Genomic DNA, 14,040 nt, shown 5'->3' with positions numbered 1-14,040 from the left:
AAAAACCATATGACTTTGAATGGACATTCTATTAACAAAAACGTTTGTTCATACCTTTGAGAGACCTCATACCTTTCATACAGCTAAAGTTCTGAGAACATTCTGTGTTAGCTGGATTTGCACCATTTAACCACATAATCAGTCTGGCATTTATTTTAAAGAAATTTATCACAAGTAAAAAAAAAAAATTAATTAAAATAAAAAATGCACAGAATTGAAAATTGTCAATTTTAAATGACATTTAAAATGGCAAAAAAGCCAAAACTAAAGTTAAAAAAGGAGGAGAATCAAGCTCAGATGTCAACGTGACCTCTGAAGCCTGAAATAATCGACACTCCAGTGGCTGTAAAATCTGTTCAGAGGTAAAACACCCTTAACTTGACAACTCCAACAGTCCTAAAGACACTTTAACACCCAGAGCACATGGAGAGTTTGACAAACTTTTTAAGAGGCCAATAAAATGAAAGGAGACACCATTTCAGCACAAGGACACAGGGGTAATCAAACCCATCACAGTTATGACTTCCTTTAAAAAAATTAAATAAACACACAGTGACTCTTTAAAGAAAGGATATTTCCATGTTGGCACAATTTTAAAGCAATTTCTTATCTTAGCCTCTTCATGATGACCTGCAGCGGCTCAGTTTTAAATGAACTTGAACAGAGCAGTAACACAAATTCTAGAAGAGTCAGTCTTAAAGGTAGGTGGAAGCAGATGTAGGTCGTTTGTTCAGAGAGGAAGAGATGTAGATATCTAGCTACAGGAGACGCTTGGGTTTATCATGAAGGCTTTCATTCTAATCTTCTAGCTGGAGAGATGACAAGACCAGAACAAGCTTTAGAAACACAAAGACTACTTCTGTTGATTAATCCTCAAGAGATGACCACTGACACTGAGGTATATATATATATATTTATTCAGTATATTAAATGCTTTCTATATATAAATATATAATTGTAGAAAAATCTAAAATATAATTCAAATTTTATCGGTCATCGCATGACAATTTTCTGCTTATTATCAGCAATAATTTTAATATCAGTTCATCCCTATGCAAAACTGTCCAGCATGCTTCACTCTTCAACTTTTTCAAGCTGTGAGGTGCAACTGGTTCACATGTACATCAGGACACGTCACCAAGTGAAATCTATACACCCTGATGCGATGTGTGATGGAAAATGTCTGGCTGCAAGACACTTCAGCAAAATCGACAGTGACAACAGAGTCGCCTACTCCATTTTTTCCACGATTCCAGCGGGCCGTGTTGCTCCACTTATTACATCATGAATGATCCCATGTGAATCCATTGAAGAGAGCAGACCTACAGGGAGCCAAATTTTAACAGGACTCCATGATTTTTCAGACTGCTTGTCCTGTTCAATTACAGTTCAAGGACCTGATTGTCACCATGCTGTGGTTTTATGGGTTTCAATGGCATTTCAGTGAACAGCTTTATCATATTTATTGCTGCTTTAGTCATTCCATCAAGGTTGCTTTGTTTCGTATAGTTCAAATCAAGGAGTGTTGTTCAGCAACAAAGAGCCAAACTCAGCATGCACTATAAGCCTAACGAATCACTTGGCACAGCAAAGCATGTTTGTTTAGAAAATAGAAGTTGCGGTTGAATAAGAGAAATCGTCTGTAATTTCCAAGTTTGGAGCCCTTCAGCTTATGACTCTATGCAGAGATAAAAAATAAAAAAAGTTGTGATTGAGATATGAAGTCATCGTGATATAGATATTACAATATGAAAAACAAAAAAGGAGAAACCAAATGAAAGCGTGTGGAAAGCTCTCTCTTCACTTGCCAACATGTACGCCAAACAGTTGTGAACACACAGTCAGAAACACAGAAATTCAACCTGTTACTGCTTTAGCCACTAGCAATCTGTCATGTAGAATTAAGATTGCAGACTAATATTCCTTCTTGGCAGTGATTATAAAGCCAATGCCGTTGTTTCGATTACTATGTAATAGGTGATTGTGAAGCAAGTTATACAGATACAAGATACTCTTTACAATAAACAGCCAAAGCTTGATGGAATTGATTGGAAGGAATACAAAAGACCTATAACACTGCAGGCATTAGACACATTTTAGCTGCAATTCGATCAGTAGTTTGCTCTAAAAATGACATTAAGCTTCGCAATCTGGGTCTGTGTCTTCCATTTAGCTCTCTCTATGGGTAAAGTGTTTGACTCTAATCCAGTTTAAGATGCAACGGAGGTTTGGACTCTGAAACAATGTTGGCCGAAGCTTTGAGAGTGAATTAAGTCACCTTCAGAAGGGTGTGGGTGCTATTCTGGTGTCCTGGAGAAACATTAGCCCAGAGATCCTTTGCTTTGACTTTCTGAGGGAATTTTGCTTGTGTCATGCTCTAAACTAGCGGGTGTCCTGCATGGAACAAAGGAAGGAGAATCAAGATTACACAAACAGAAACATTGTGTAAAAAATATCAGAGGAAGCAGTAAAGGGCTTTAGTGGGTGTATGGTTGACGCTTGGGTTTATCATGAAGGCTTTCATTCTAATCTTCTAGCTGGAGAGATGACAAGACCAGAACAAGCTTTAGAAACACAAAGACTACTTCTGTTGATTAAACCTCAAGAGATGCCCACTGACGCTGAGGTCATTAGAGATGATTAGAAATTATTATCTGTGTTCATCACTTACCCTCATTTTCCAAACACTTATAACAGTACAATTAAATGTAAAAATATAATTATATGTAATAACAATTTCATTAATTTGATAAAAACATTTAAATTTGAACAAATGTTAATAAATTATTAGTGTTTTTAACTTAACGTTTAATTTACTGTTTAATAATTTAGTAACAATAAAACTAAAGTGTTAAATGTAAATATTTGTAATTATGCTCTAAACTAGCGGGTGTCCTGCATGGAACAAAGGAAGGAGAATCAAGATTACACAAACAGAAACATTGTGTAAAAAATATCAGAGGAAGCAGTAAAGGGCTTTAGTGGGTGTATGGTTATTTCCCACTTCCATTCACAAATAAACGTGCCTACCCAAAGACAACAGATGAGGTATAGAAAGAGAAATATCATGTTTTTTCAATTGGCTTGAGTCATTTAAAAGCATACTAGTGTTGGCAATGACTAATAAAATCAAATTTAATGATGAAAATGAACCTATGTTGAGCTAATGTTAAATAACAGAAGAAAAACACTGCATCTAATGGAGATAGAATGAGATATGTCACCTGCACTTTGTCTCAAAGACACATTCACACATGTGGGAGTTTGATCGAACAGAGTACGATCAAGTATAGGACCCCGTCGAACCCGTTGCACCTGGGGGATTGGCTTACATCTCACAGCTGCCCACCAGCAGAGGGTCATGCCAAATGAGTCAAGGTCAGCCATATCAGTGCTCAAAAATCTGACCTGAGAGAAGTCACGTCTATATCGATATCACTATGCCGTTTAAAGCCGGCGAAGTTTGCCGCTTGACTTGCAGATTGATTGTGTTTATTTGCAAAGTGCACTGATGTGAGAAGGTGAACGGGGCAGCTCTACTGAGTGATGTTCAAGAGGCCCAAATTTAAAGGGATAGTTCACCCAAAAATGAAAAAATACCCCATGATTTACTCACCCTCAAGCCATCCTAGGTGTATATGACTTTCTTCTTTCAGACGAATACAATCGGAGTTATATTTAATGTCCTGGCTCTTCCAAGCTTTATAATGGCAGGGAATGGGTGGTATTATTTAATAGTCCAATAGAAGTCCAATAAACTGCATCCATCCATCTTAAAAAGTGTCCCACACGGCTCCAGGGGGTTAATGAAGGCCTCCTGAAGCAAATCGATGCATTTTTGTAAGAAAAATATCAATATTTAAAACTTTATAAACCGTAATCTCTAGCTTCCACTAATGTAGTATGCACGTTCACAATAGAAGACCATTCCGGCGGATGACGTAGGCGTAGTGTAAGCTCCGGTGAGAAGTGACGAACACGGAAGTGCAGAGAGCAAAACAAAACACCGGTCACAAATTAGAAGTACAAAACGAGGATTTGTAAAGAAAAATGTCAGAGGATTTCGATATAAGCCAAGAGGAGACTTGTTTTCCTTTGTTAAACAAAGGAAACTTTGCTTCCTTTGCTCCTGTAAACAAACCTTGGTTCTTGCGAGACTAGCATATTCTCACCGGATCTTACGCTACGCCTACATCCTACGTCATCTGCTGGAACGCGACTCTCCCATGTACGCACATACTACAGTTAGCAGAAGCTAGAGATTACGCTTTATAAAGTTTTAAATATGGATATATTTCTTACAAAAATGCATCGATTCGCTTCAGGAGGCCTTCATTAACCCCCCCGGAGCCGTGTGGGACACTTTTAATGATGGATGGATGGATGGATGCAATGGATGGAGTCCTTCAGAAAAAAAGGAAACACTCCTTCCCAGAATCATAAAAATACACATTACTCAAACTCTGGAGGTGACAAAGGGGTTTTACCCATTTAGAGAGCCATAACACCCGACTTGCTTAAAGAGCCACTAAATCACCCGACTGTGTGCTGAAGAAAATCACCCAACAGAACAAAATATCTTCCTAACTGCTAGTTGGCACAGGACTGTAAATGTTTAGGGGTCTGTAAATTACAGGACGGGTCACATGATGAACACTGAGGTCAGTGATAATGACTACGGCTGGTGCCGTGACGCCAACATCTGCTCTCTTACTGCTGTATTAGCACTATCAGCCCTGTTTCTGTCCAAAATGGTTTATGGGAGTTTATGAGAGGTCAAAACACTGTTATGAGACTGTTAATGCAAAAACAATCTGTTTAAATAAACAATAAACTACAATAATGTCTATGTTTGATGCAACAGACATGATAAATTGTATACTCAAGAATCTTGAAAGACAATGCATTTGTAGAAAAATTTCTGTTCGAAATGAGATTTTTTTTCTCTGTAAAGCATTCAATAACACACAGTGAGGACTGAGGCTATAAATCAACATCAACATATAATCATATATATATATATATATATATATATATATATATATATACACACACACAGGTATATATACACACATAATACATATAAATATAAACATATATACATATATATATATATATATATATATATATATATATATATGTATATACACACACACACAATTTATTCATGTGATGCAAAGCTGAATTTTCAGCAGCTATTATTCCAGTCTTCAGTGTCACATGATCCTTCTAAAATCATTCTAACATACTGATTTGGGGCCCAAGGAACATTTATTATTATGATTAATGCTGAAAACTGTTGTGCTGCTTAATATTTTTGTAGAAACAGTTATTATTTTTTTTCATTTTGAATAGAAAGCTCAAAAGAAAAACATTTATTTAAAATATAAATTTTTTGTAACATAATAAATATTTTTTACTGTCACTTTTGATCAATTTAATGCAAAATTTCTGATTAATTTTTCTTTCTGAATGTTTTGCAAGTCATTCCAAACATCACAACATCATAATGTACAGTATAAATGAGCATTAGACAATGGAAAAGTTATTTTAAATATAACAACAGTGGAAATGAGCATGCACAATTGAATATCCAATTTTGGCCGATAAATGTAAAAAAAAAACTCTAATGTTGTCCGCTAACTCATATGGCGCCAATACATATTGCATTGTTACAAGGTAAAGTGTGATGCATCACAGCATTTGGGGTTAAGTTCAACCTGGTCAAGTGAGGTCTCACAGGGAAAACCCTGGGCTGAACCTGGTTTATTTCTTCTGTCTTGTTCTGAGTGGTACAGCAAGACCCTCTGACGCTTGTGGCTACTCGGAAGAATAATTGCTGCTTCTGTAAATTAGCATCCATTACTACTGCATCTGTAATTAGGTTAGCAGTACACTCAGATTGTCATTTAAGATAAGATAAGTTACTGCAAAGCTAGAATTTACTCAGCGGTCACGTATACACAAGTTTTGTTTTGCGGAGTGTCTATATGATCTTGTGTAGCAGCAAGTTATATAATGCAGTTGGAGTGTTAGGCAGATGTTGTGATGTAATATAAAGCCGGGCTCACAGTTAACCTTTACAACCTCAGTCCCCAGGGTTAGTTTACAGACATTCATTTAATCACAAACTTTCCTTCAAGGAACATACACTCTCTCTCTCCCACACACAAAAAAACACACTCAAGCACACCATGTGAAACATTCACAGAGAAATATATAGCTTGTTCTCTCTCGCAATATGAAAGCCACATTCTTGCTCCTTGCAATTCAATATCATCTTCTAAAGCTCAAAGAGTTAGAAGACACCTATGGTAAATATTGAGATACTGTATACTACTGTTCAAAAGATTTTTTTTTCAGCAAGGATCACAAAAAAGTGATCAAAGTGACAGTTAAATATTTGTTTTAAATAAATACTGTTCTTTTAAACTTTCTATTCATCAAAGAATCTTTAAAAAAAATTATCACAGTTTCCACAAAAACAATAACGATTTCTGAAGGATCATGTGACACTGAAGACTGCTGGCTGCTGAAAATTCAGCTTTGCCATCACATGAAAAAATTACACTTTAAAATATGTTAAAATAGAAAACAGTTATATAATAATATTTCACAATATTACAAACAAAGACAGCTTTGGTGAGAGTAAGAGACTTTCAAAAACAATTTTTTTCTGGATTTACTTCATGTTGTTTCTAACCCAAATGACTTTCTTTCCTCCATACAACACAAAAGCAAATGTTTAACAGAATGTCCAAGCTGATTTTGTATTTACAAGAATAGGGACCATAGATGTCAAGCTAAATTTTTAGTGAACAGCGTTAAATTTTTAGTTAGAATAAAAAAAAAAAAGCATTTTGATCTCACACAAAGATAAATGAACAGAAGATGACATGAAATACTGTATAGTGCATGAGTCTCATGGACCACTTATAATGTTTTTAAGGTGCATTCGTTGTCTTTTTGGAGTCTGACAGGCACTTTCCCAATCCAAGTTCACTGTATTGAAAGCAACATGAACATTCCTCAAAACTTTTCCTTCAGTGTTATAGGAAAAAAGAAAGTCATATGTTCGCAACAACATCGACCCTTTAATATGGAGCTGTGTAGATGGACAGTTTGCATAGCTAGGGAATGATTCTAAGCTTGATTCATCCTCGGAAAGTGTGACTACCATAAACCAATGAAAACAAACCAATCAATTTGCCACAGATGGCAAATGGATCTGGATTCAAATGTAATCATTTTACTAAATTATATTTATCTGCATACTTCGAAGGTTATATACGCAATGTAAATCTAAACCAACCATCTCCCAAACAATTTAAAGCAGTGCCTGGGTGCCATGGCACAGTCAGCCATGTTGTAATTTCAGTTTGTCAGCTGCAAAATGTTCAAACATAACATTTTGAGAACTGGTATATTCCCAGCTGGAGTTGTTTTGTATTACAAATCCCTGAGATATTTGGGGTATATTTGGGTCCCCCGTTAAAGAGCTCCAGCCAGCCTTGATATTTAAATTCCAATAAAAAAAAGCTCTCATTTTAATGCGGTAACCTTTGATTGTTACGTAAGTAGGCTACTAATTTCTGTGTCAGATGTGGTTTGAAACTTTAGATAGAAATCTAAAACATAATATGGTTGTTTTAAAACAATGAAGAGGTTATATTAAAGTCTGTGGAGGGTATTGAACTGCAAAATATTTAAGTAAAATCCAACAAGAAGTAAATGTATATGCTAACTGGATGCACAGAAACACAATATCAAAACAAAATCAACACTGGTCACAGCAGTCATCACAATCTAAACATATGACTTGAAATAAAGGGAAAAAGAAAAGGAAAAAAATACAAATCACACTTTACAGAAACAAAATGAGGTTTAGGAAAATATGACTAGGTGTCTCAGTGTCTTAACACACCTTTTCCTACCTTTGTAGTGCAATATGTCAGAACAATAACATTTGCACTATAACATTTAAATAAATAAACTAAATGTGTGTGTATGAGTGTGTGCGCGTGAAATTGTTAATATATATTACATTATTTTTAATAAACTGTTAATACACAGATACAAACAGTTAAAAAATATATTTATATAGCATACAAACTTACAGAAAATTTTCACAAACCACACAAATGTCTCATAATATTAGCAGTGATCATAGAAAATTAGTTCACCCAATGCAAATGCATTAAAATGAATTGATATATTCAAGATTACATTGCTTACCAAAACACAGCATGAACAAACAATGATGCCAAGAGGGATGGTAACTTTATCTGCACAAAGTCATTGCCAACTGAGGTTTTGTAGGGAGGATAGATCTCCTACTAGCACAAAGACTCAACTTTAAATAATGAAGCAACTCATCCATAATATCTTAATCATTGATCACCTTTTGGAAAGCACGAGCACTGTGTTCTTTCAACTCATTCATTTTCATCTGTCCAGACACCAAAGGCCATAGTAATTGATACGTTCTGTTCTATAAATACCACAAACATAGAACAAGAGCCCATCTGATGAGAGCACTGATGTGGTGCACAAAGCCCAATAAAGCATCACGCAAGCCCGACGTCAATGGAAGTTAACGAAAGCAAAAAGGAATTAATTTTCGATATCCTGTCTTAAGAACATGAAGTTACGTGCGGGACAGAAAGAATATGGAAAGGCTGTTTGCTTTGACTCAGTGAGAGATGAGAAGACAGCTTCCAAGAGAAATGTTTGCTTTTGTCTTTTTTGATTTTGGTAGCATGAAGGGGACATGTGCTTGTTATTATTAGCAATAAACTGTTAATGGATTTTTAGTGTCTGTCTAGACAAGCTGTAGAAGGATTAGTTGGTCTTTGTAAAGTACACTAGAACCCAATAAAATACAAAACAATACACGATACACAAATACAAAACAAAGGTGTTTCTTAAACAACAGGCAATAAACAGGCAATACGGTCAAGGGTTGATATTATTATAGGAATAACACTATATTTGTATACTTTTTAAAAATGTATTTCAAATTTCTTTTTTTTTTAATTATTGTTATTATTATTATTTTTTTTTACATTTGTTCACTCTAAAAAATGCTGGGTTCTTTTTTCTACCCAACTGCATCATATGTTGGGTTGTTTTTTCCAGTGCTGGGTAGATTTTGTGTAACCCAGCCTTTGAGTTAGTGGCTGGGTCAATCTCACTGACAGCTGAAACTATACACCCCTCTCCCTTCCTCCGACGAAACAACCCAGCGTGGGGTTACTTCAACCCAGGGGTGGACTTAGTGATTTGGGGGTCCTAAGCAAATTTCAGGTATGAGGCCCCAACTCAATAACTATGTGCTCTTTTACGCCTAACGCTTATTTTGCTCGCGCTCTCTCTCATAGTTTATAGTTTATTTACCCTTTCACAACTTAAGTAAATAATTAGTCAACCCGATGCTGTTCTAAAGCCATATTAGGTTACTTTTTTTTTTTTCGGATCACAAAAGAAGATATTATTAAAAAAAAATTAATTCAATGAATTGTAACATTCTTTAATCTTTTTACAAAAAGGATTCAAATGTCAAAAAAAATTATCCCATGCAACTCGTTCCGTATTCCAAGCTTTCTTAAGGCATACTGTATACGGCATAGTGAAAATCTCCTGTCATCGCATTCGTGGATTTGTATGAGTGTTCGCGCCGGTGAGCATAGGAAAAGCACACAAGCGAGTCAATTTGAAACATCAAGACAAATAAAATCATGACACGAAACGTCTCGGTTACGTATGGTAACCCTCGTTCCCTGAAGGAGGGAACGGAGACGTCACGTCGGTGACCGACGAATTGGGATATCGCTTCGATAGACCAATCTACTTCGAGTGTAAACTAAACGAGCCAATGCACATTGGCATGCAATTATTGTATATAATTACTCAGCGTGAGTATAATAAGGCAGCAGGTGCAATGCATACCAGGTTTTCGCTGAGGAGCTGAGCCGGCGACCCGGCCGCTCAGCGGTGGTACAGCAACCATGGCGACGGGACGTGACGTCTCCGTTCCCTCCTTCAGGGAACGAGGGTTACCATACATAACCGAGACGTTCCCTTTCAGTCGGTCACTCCGAGTCACGATTCACTGACGAATTGGGATCCCTACCAAAGCGCCATGGTGCTGCCCCTTCCAGTGCCCTGTGCGAGCCGCCTGCGCCCCTATCTGGTGTAGGCCGGGGCTCGGGACAAGTAGTTCCACTCACCATTTTTCCAAGCACTACCTTACTGAGTGAGATTGAATAACACTGGGAAAACGTACCCGCTCCACTTGGAACAGGGACGCTGCGGAATCCCCATCCTTCCCGAAGGAGTTTTCGGAAGCAAATACACATATAGCATACGTTCAGGTGTATAAGGAGAACTGGAAGTGATTGTTACCCTCTTGGAAAGGCAGAAGTCTGCCGGGGAAACACGGGCTCTATGGCTATACTGTGGACTATACACATACGAGAACCGCTTAGGTCTCAACATGGAACCCAGCCTTCCACGGTTCCCGCGGATTCATCGTGAAGACCCGGGGCCGGACGTTCCGCCGCGTCCGCTGCCGAGGGTGACGGAGGATCTCAACAGGGTCTACCATAGGACACTCTGGAGCAGTTTTAGCAAGCCGACACTAACCGGGGCCTCTCGGCGCCACTATCTGTTTGAGGTGAGAACACAGGAGGATACCGGCTCCACACGGAGGCTATAGAATCTAGCGACCGTGTTGGGGTCGCCCAGCCCACAGCGCCTCCGTAACAGACAAAGAGCTGGTCTGAGGTCCTGAAGCTTTGTGTCCGGTCTACGTAGCACCTTAATGCTCGGACGGGACAGAGCAAAGCCAGGGCTGGGTCTGCCTCCTCTGGCGGCAGCACTTGCAGGTTCACCACTTGGTGTTTGAAGGGTGTAGTGGGAACCTTGGGCGAAATTTGCTCTTTTTAGGAAATGCTCTTTTAGTGCTGAGGCGCACAGGGAAGATGGCCGCTTGCAACACGACAGGGGGTAGTGCAGCCTGAAGTTCGCAACCCACTCGACACTGCAACGACCACCGCTGATGCGCCATGTCGCCAACACAGAAAGCTTCCGAGAGCGTGCTGAACTCGTAGTTCTCGAAATGAATATGGAGCAGAACGATGTTGTCGCTCGGCTCCGAAGCGAAAAGCTGGTATGCATTGCACCTGCTGCCTTATTATACTCACGCTGTGATCAGCGGCAGCTGGATGCAATAATTGCATGCCAATGTGCATTGGCTCGTTTAGTTTACACTCAAAGTAGATTGGTCTATCGAAGCGATATCCCAATTCGTCGGTCACCTACGTGACTCGGAGTGACCGACTGAAAGGGAACACGATACTTTCTTCACTGAGGTTAATATATCAGTTCTGAGACAGTCAGACAGGATTCTACAGCCTAGAAAGTGCGCAGAGTGCTCCCTCTATAATCACTAAAAGCTGTCTAAAAGCACTTCCGTTCATCACGTGAGTGAACATTTGACGCTCTCCAGAACACAAATACACACTGGAGCGTTTGCCAAATATGTTTCATCAATATCAGTTGGGGCCCCCTGATCGGCGCTTACCTCGCTTATTGGTTAAGTCCACCCCTGCTTCAACCCAGCTGCGGGCTTTTTGCGTCCTCTTCAGGGGAGAGCGCCACCGAACTGGTGCACTTCTTAAGTGAAATAAAGGTTTGTGTACATTTTAATTCATGAAGGCATAAAGTCTTTACTGTGCTGTAAATCATATTATTTTACGCAACGCAACAAACATATAGCCTACTATAGGGACGAGATGTCAGTCAGCTAAATGCGTCAGCATGCATCGTTGCGCGTGATGCAAAACATAAATTTATTTTATTCGTTATAATACTGAATTTTATTTATTTTGATGTTAAAATATGTTCGCTAATCTCAGTATTGTTTGTTTATGGGCAGGTTATGCAGTCAGTCATGGCATCTTTCAGTAACGTGAGAAACGCAAGGCGGCAGTCTGAGGTTCGCAGTTCACTGGCTTAGATATCGGTGACACAACTGTACGAGAATCAGCACGCTGAAAAGGGATTACAGAGGGCGGTTGAATACACTTGAATTAAAATGTTACTTTTAAATGTTACATTTTTTAAAATTTCTAAAATGCTTTTTAAACTAGTTTAAATGTAATATTGTACACTCTAAAAAATGCTGGGTTGTTTCAACTCAACTTTGGGTCAAATATGGGCTTCTGGGATAAAAAAAAACAACAACTTTTGGGATAAAAAATTAATTTAAAAATTGAACCCAATAGTTGGGTTAGTCCATATTTGACCCAAAGTTGGGTTGAAACAATCCAGCATTTTTTAGAGTGTAAACTGTACACCCTAATAAATTCAGTTTGTCTTATATTTTTTGTCCATGGATGTTCTTGCTTAATAATAAATGTTCATCTTTTGATCATTGCTGTTGCATCTAGTAATTCTGTGTGTGATTTAAAATTTCCAGCACATTTTAAACCAGTAATATAGTAATTTTTAAACAATAGTTTGAGTTAAATAAAACAACCCAGCATGTTGGGTAAAAACATTTAACTCAACCAGCTGGGTCAAAATAACATTTTTCAACAACCAGCATTTTTCCAGACATGTTCTAGAAGTGTTCCAGAACATTTTCCGTGAAGTGTTCCAGACTTTCAATTCTGAATTATGAAAATTCAACATACACAAATTGAACATACACAATTCAACAAACACAAAAAATGCAAAACGTTAAAATATGTATTTAATGAATTTTAAATTTATAAAAATTATATATATATATATATATATATATATATATATGTGTGTGTGTGTGTGTGTGTGTGTTTATAATTTAAATATATAATTTTCTACTTCAGTTTAAAAACTTAAGTTCAGTTGCTATACAAGTCATACAAACTTAAATTATATTAAACTGACCTAATAATAATAATAAACTTAGAAATAATAAAAATTGTATAAATTTGATAGTTTAAATAATAAATTAGATGAGTTAAAATAGTGGAAAAACACATGTTGCCATGAATTAATGATCATATTGTTTTTTACCGTGCATCCATATATTGTTAGATATTGTTTGTAGACTATTTAAATAAAGTAGTGACTGTAGGAATATTGTTTTAAAGCAGTCCACAGAGTCAAAAGTGCCCATAGTTAAAGAAATGCCTTCAAAAGCCCATAAGCGTAAACTCTGATAACCCTGCAACAGCTTTCAAAAAGATAAATCTCTTTATCAGTTTGCAGATACACATACTGTAAAGGGAAAACCGTATAGCATTAACTGGATTTATGTTCTCTCTGCATTTCTCATGTGAAATCACGTTGACAGTGGAGAAATATTTTCCAAATGAGATTGTGCATGACTGTATATTTGCTTAAATGCTCAAATTACAAGACCCCACTCATATCTCTTTTTGCCCAAGCTGGGTTTTCGAATTACTGTGATTTCCTTGAATTACCCTGATTAATTATGTGTATCTGGACATATGGGAGAGGAAATGTCAGCATTTACCCGCCCATCGAAAAAACGAAGGAAACAACAAACAAACCATACTGGAAACCAGTGATTTGCCCTATACCAGCCCTAGAGCACACCTCAGATATCCAAAAATGAGAACTGATCATGGGAACTTCTGTACCATGATGGATCACGGGAGGAATGTGAATGTGAATAGTGACTTTCAATGGCCTGGTAATCCCCTTGGAAACGTTCTACCCCATATGGAATCACACAGGGACATTGAGGAACATTATCTCAAAAATGTTTAGAGAGAGGTGTCTATTTTGAGGAGAACCTTCCCAAAGAATCATTTCCTTTCAAGGATATCCATGCCTATATAAAATTCAGAATGTGGTGCATTTGATAAAAACACCATATATAATCCGGCGAGGCTTTCAGGAGGCTTTAAGTCAACCTCTAGTCAATCGCAGTTACAATAATGTCAATTAACTATATCAGGGGTGGCGAACTCCGGTCCTGGAGAGCCGCAGTCCTGCAGAGTTCAGCTCCAACCCTAATAAAAACTC

At 37.6% G+C, this 14,040-nt stretch overlaps 1 protein-coding gene across 2 annotated transcripts in view; it reads right to left on the bottom strand.

Moving 5' to 3' along the window:
• Positions 1-14,040, bottom strand: part of LOC107696520 (angiopoietin-1-like) — a 53,059-nt gene that overhangs the window by 25,804 nt on the left and 13,215 nt on the right. The gene's annotated exons all lie outside the window — the stretch shown is intronic.

This window comes from Sinocyclocheilus anshuiensis, unplaced genomic scaffold (assembly GCF_001515605.1).
Source record: "Sinocyclocheilus anshuiensis isolate Anshui unplaced genomic scaffold, SAMN03320099.WGS_v1.1 scaffold590, whole genome shotgun sequence".
NCBI lineage: Eukaryota > Metazoa > Chordata > Actinopteri > Cypriniformes > Cyprinidae > Sinocyclocheilus > Sinocyclocheilus anshuiensis.
Note: the sequence above shows the minus strand (reverse complement) of the source record. Positions and strands in the feature narration are given on the sequence as shown.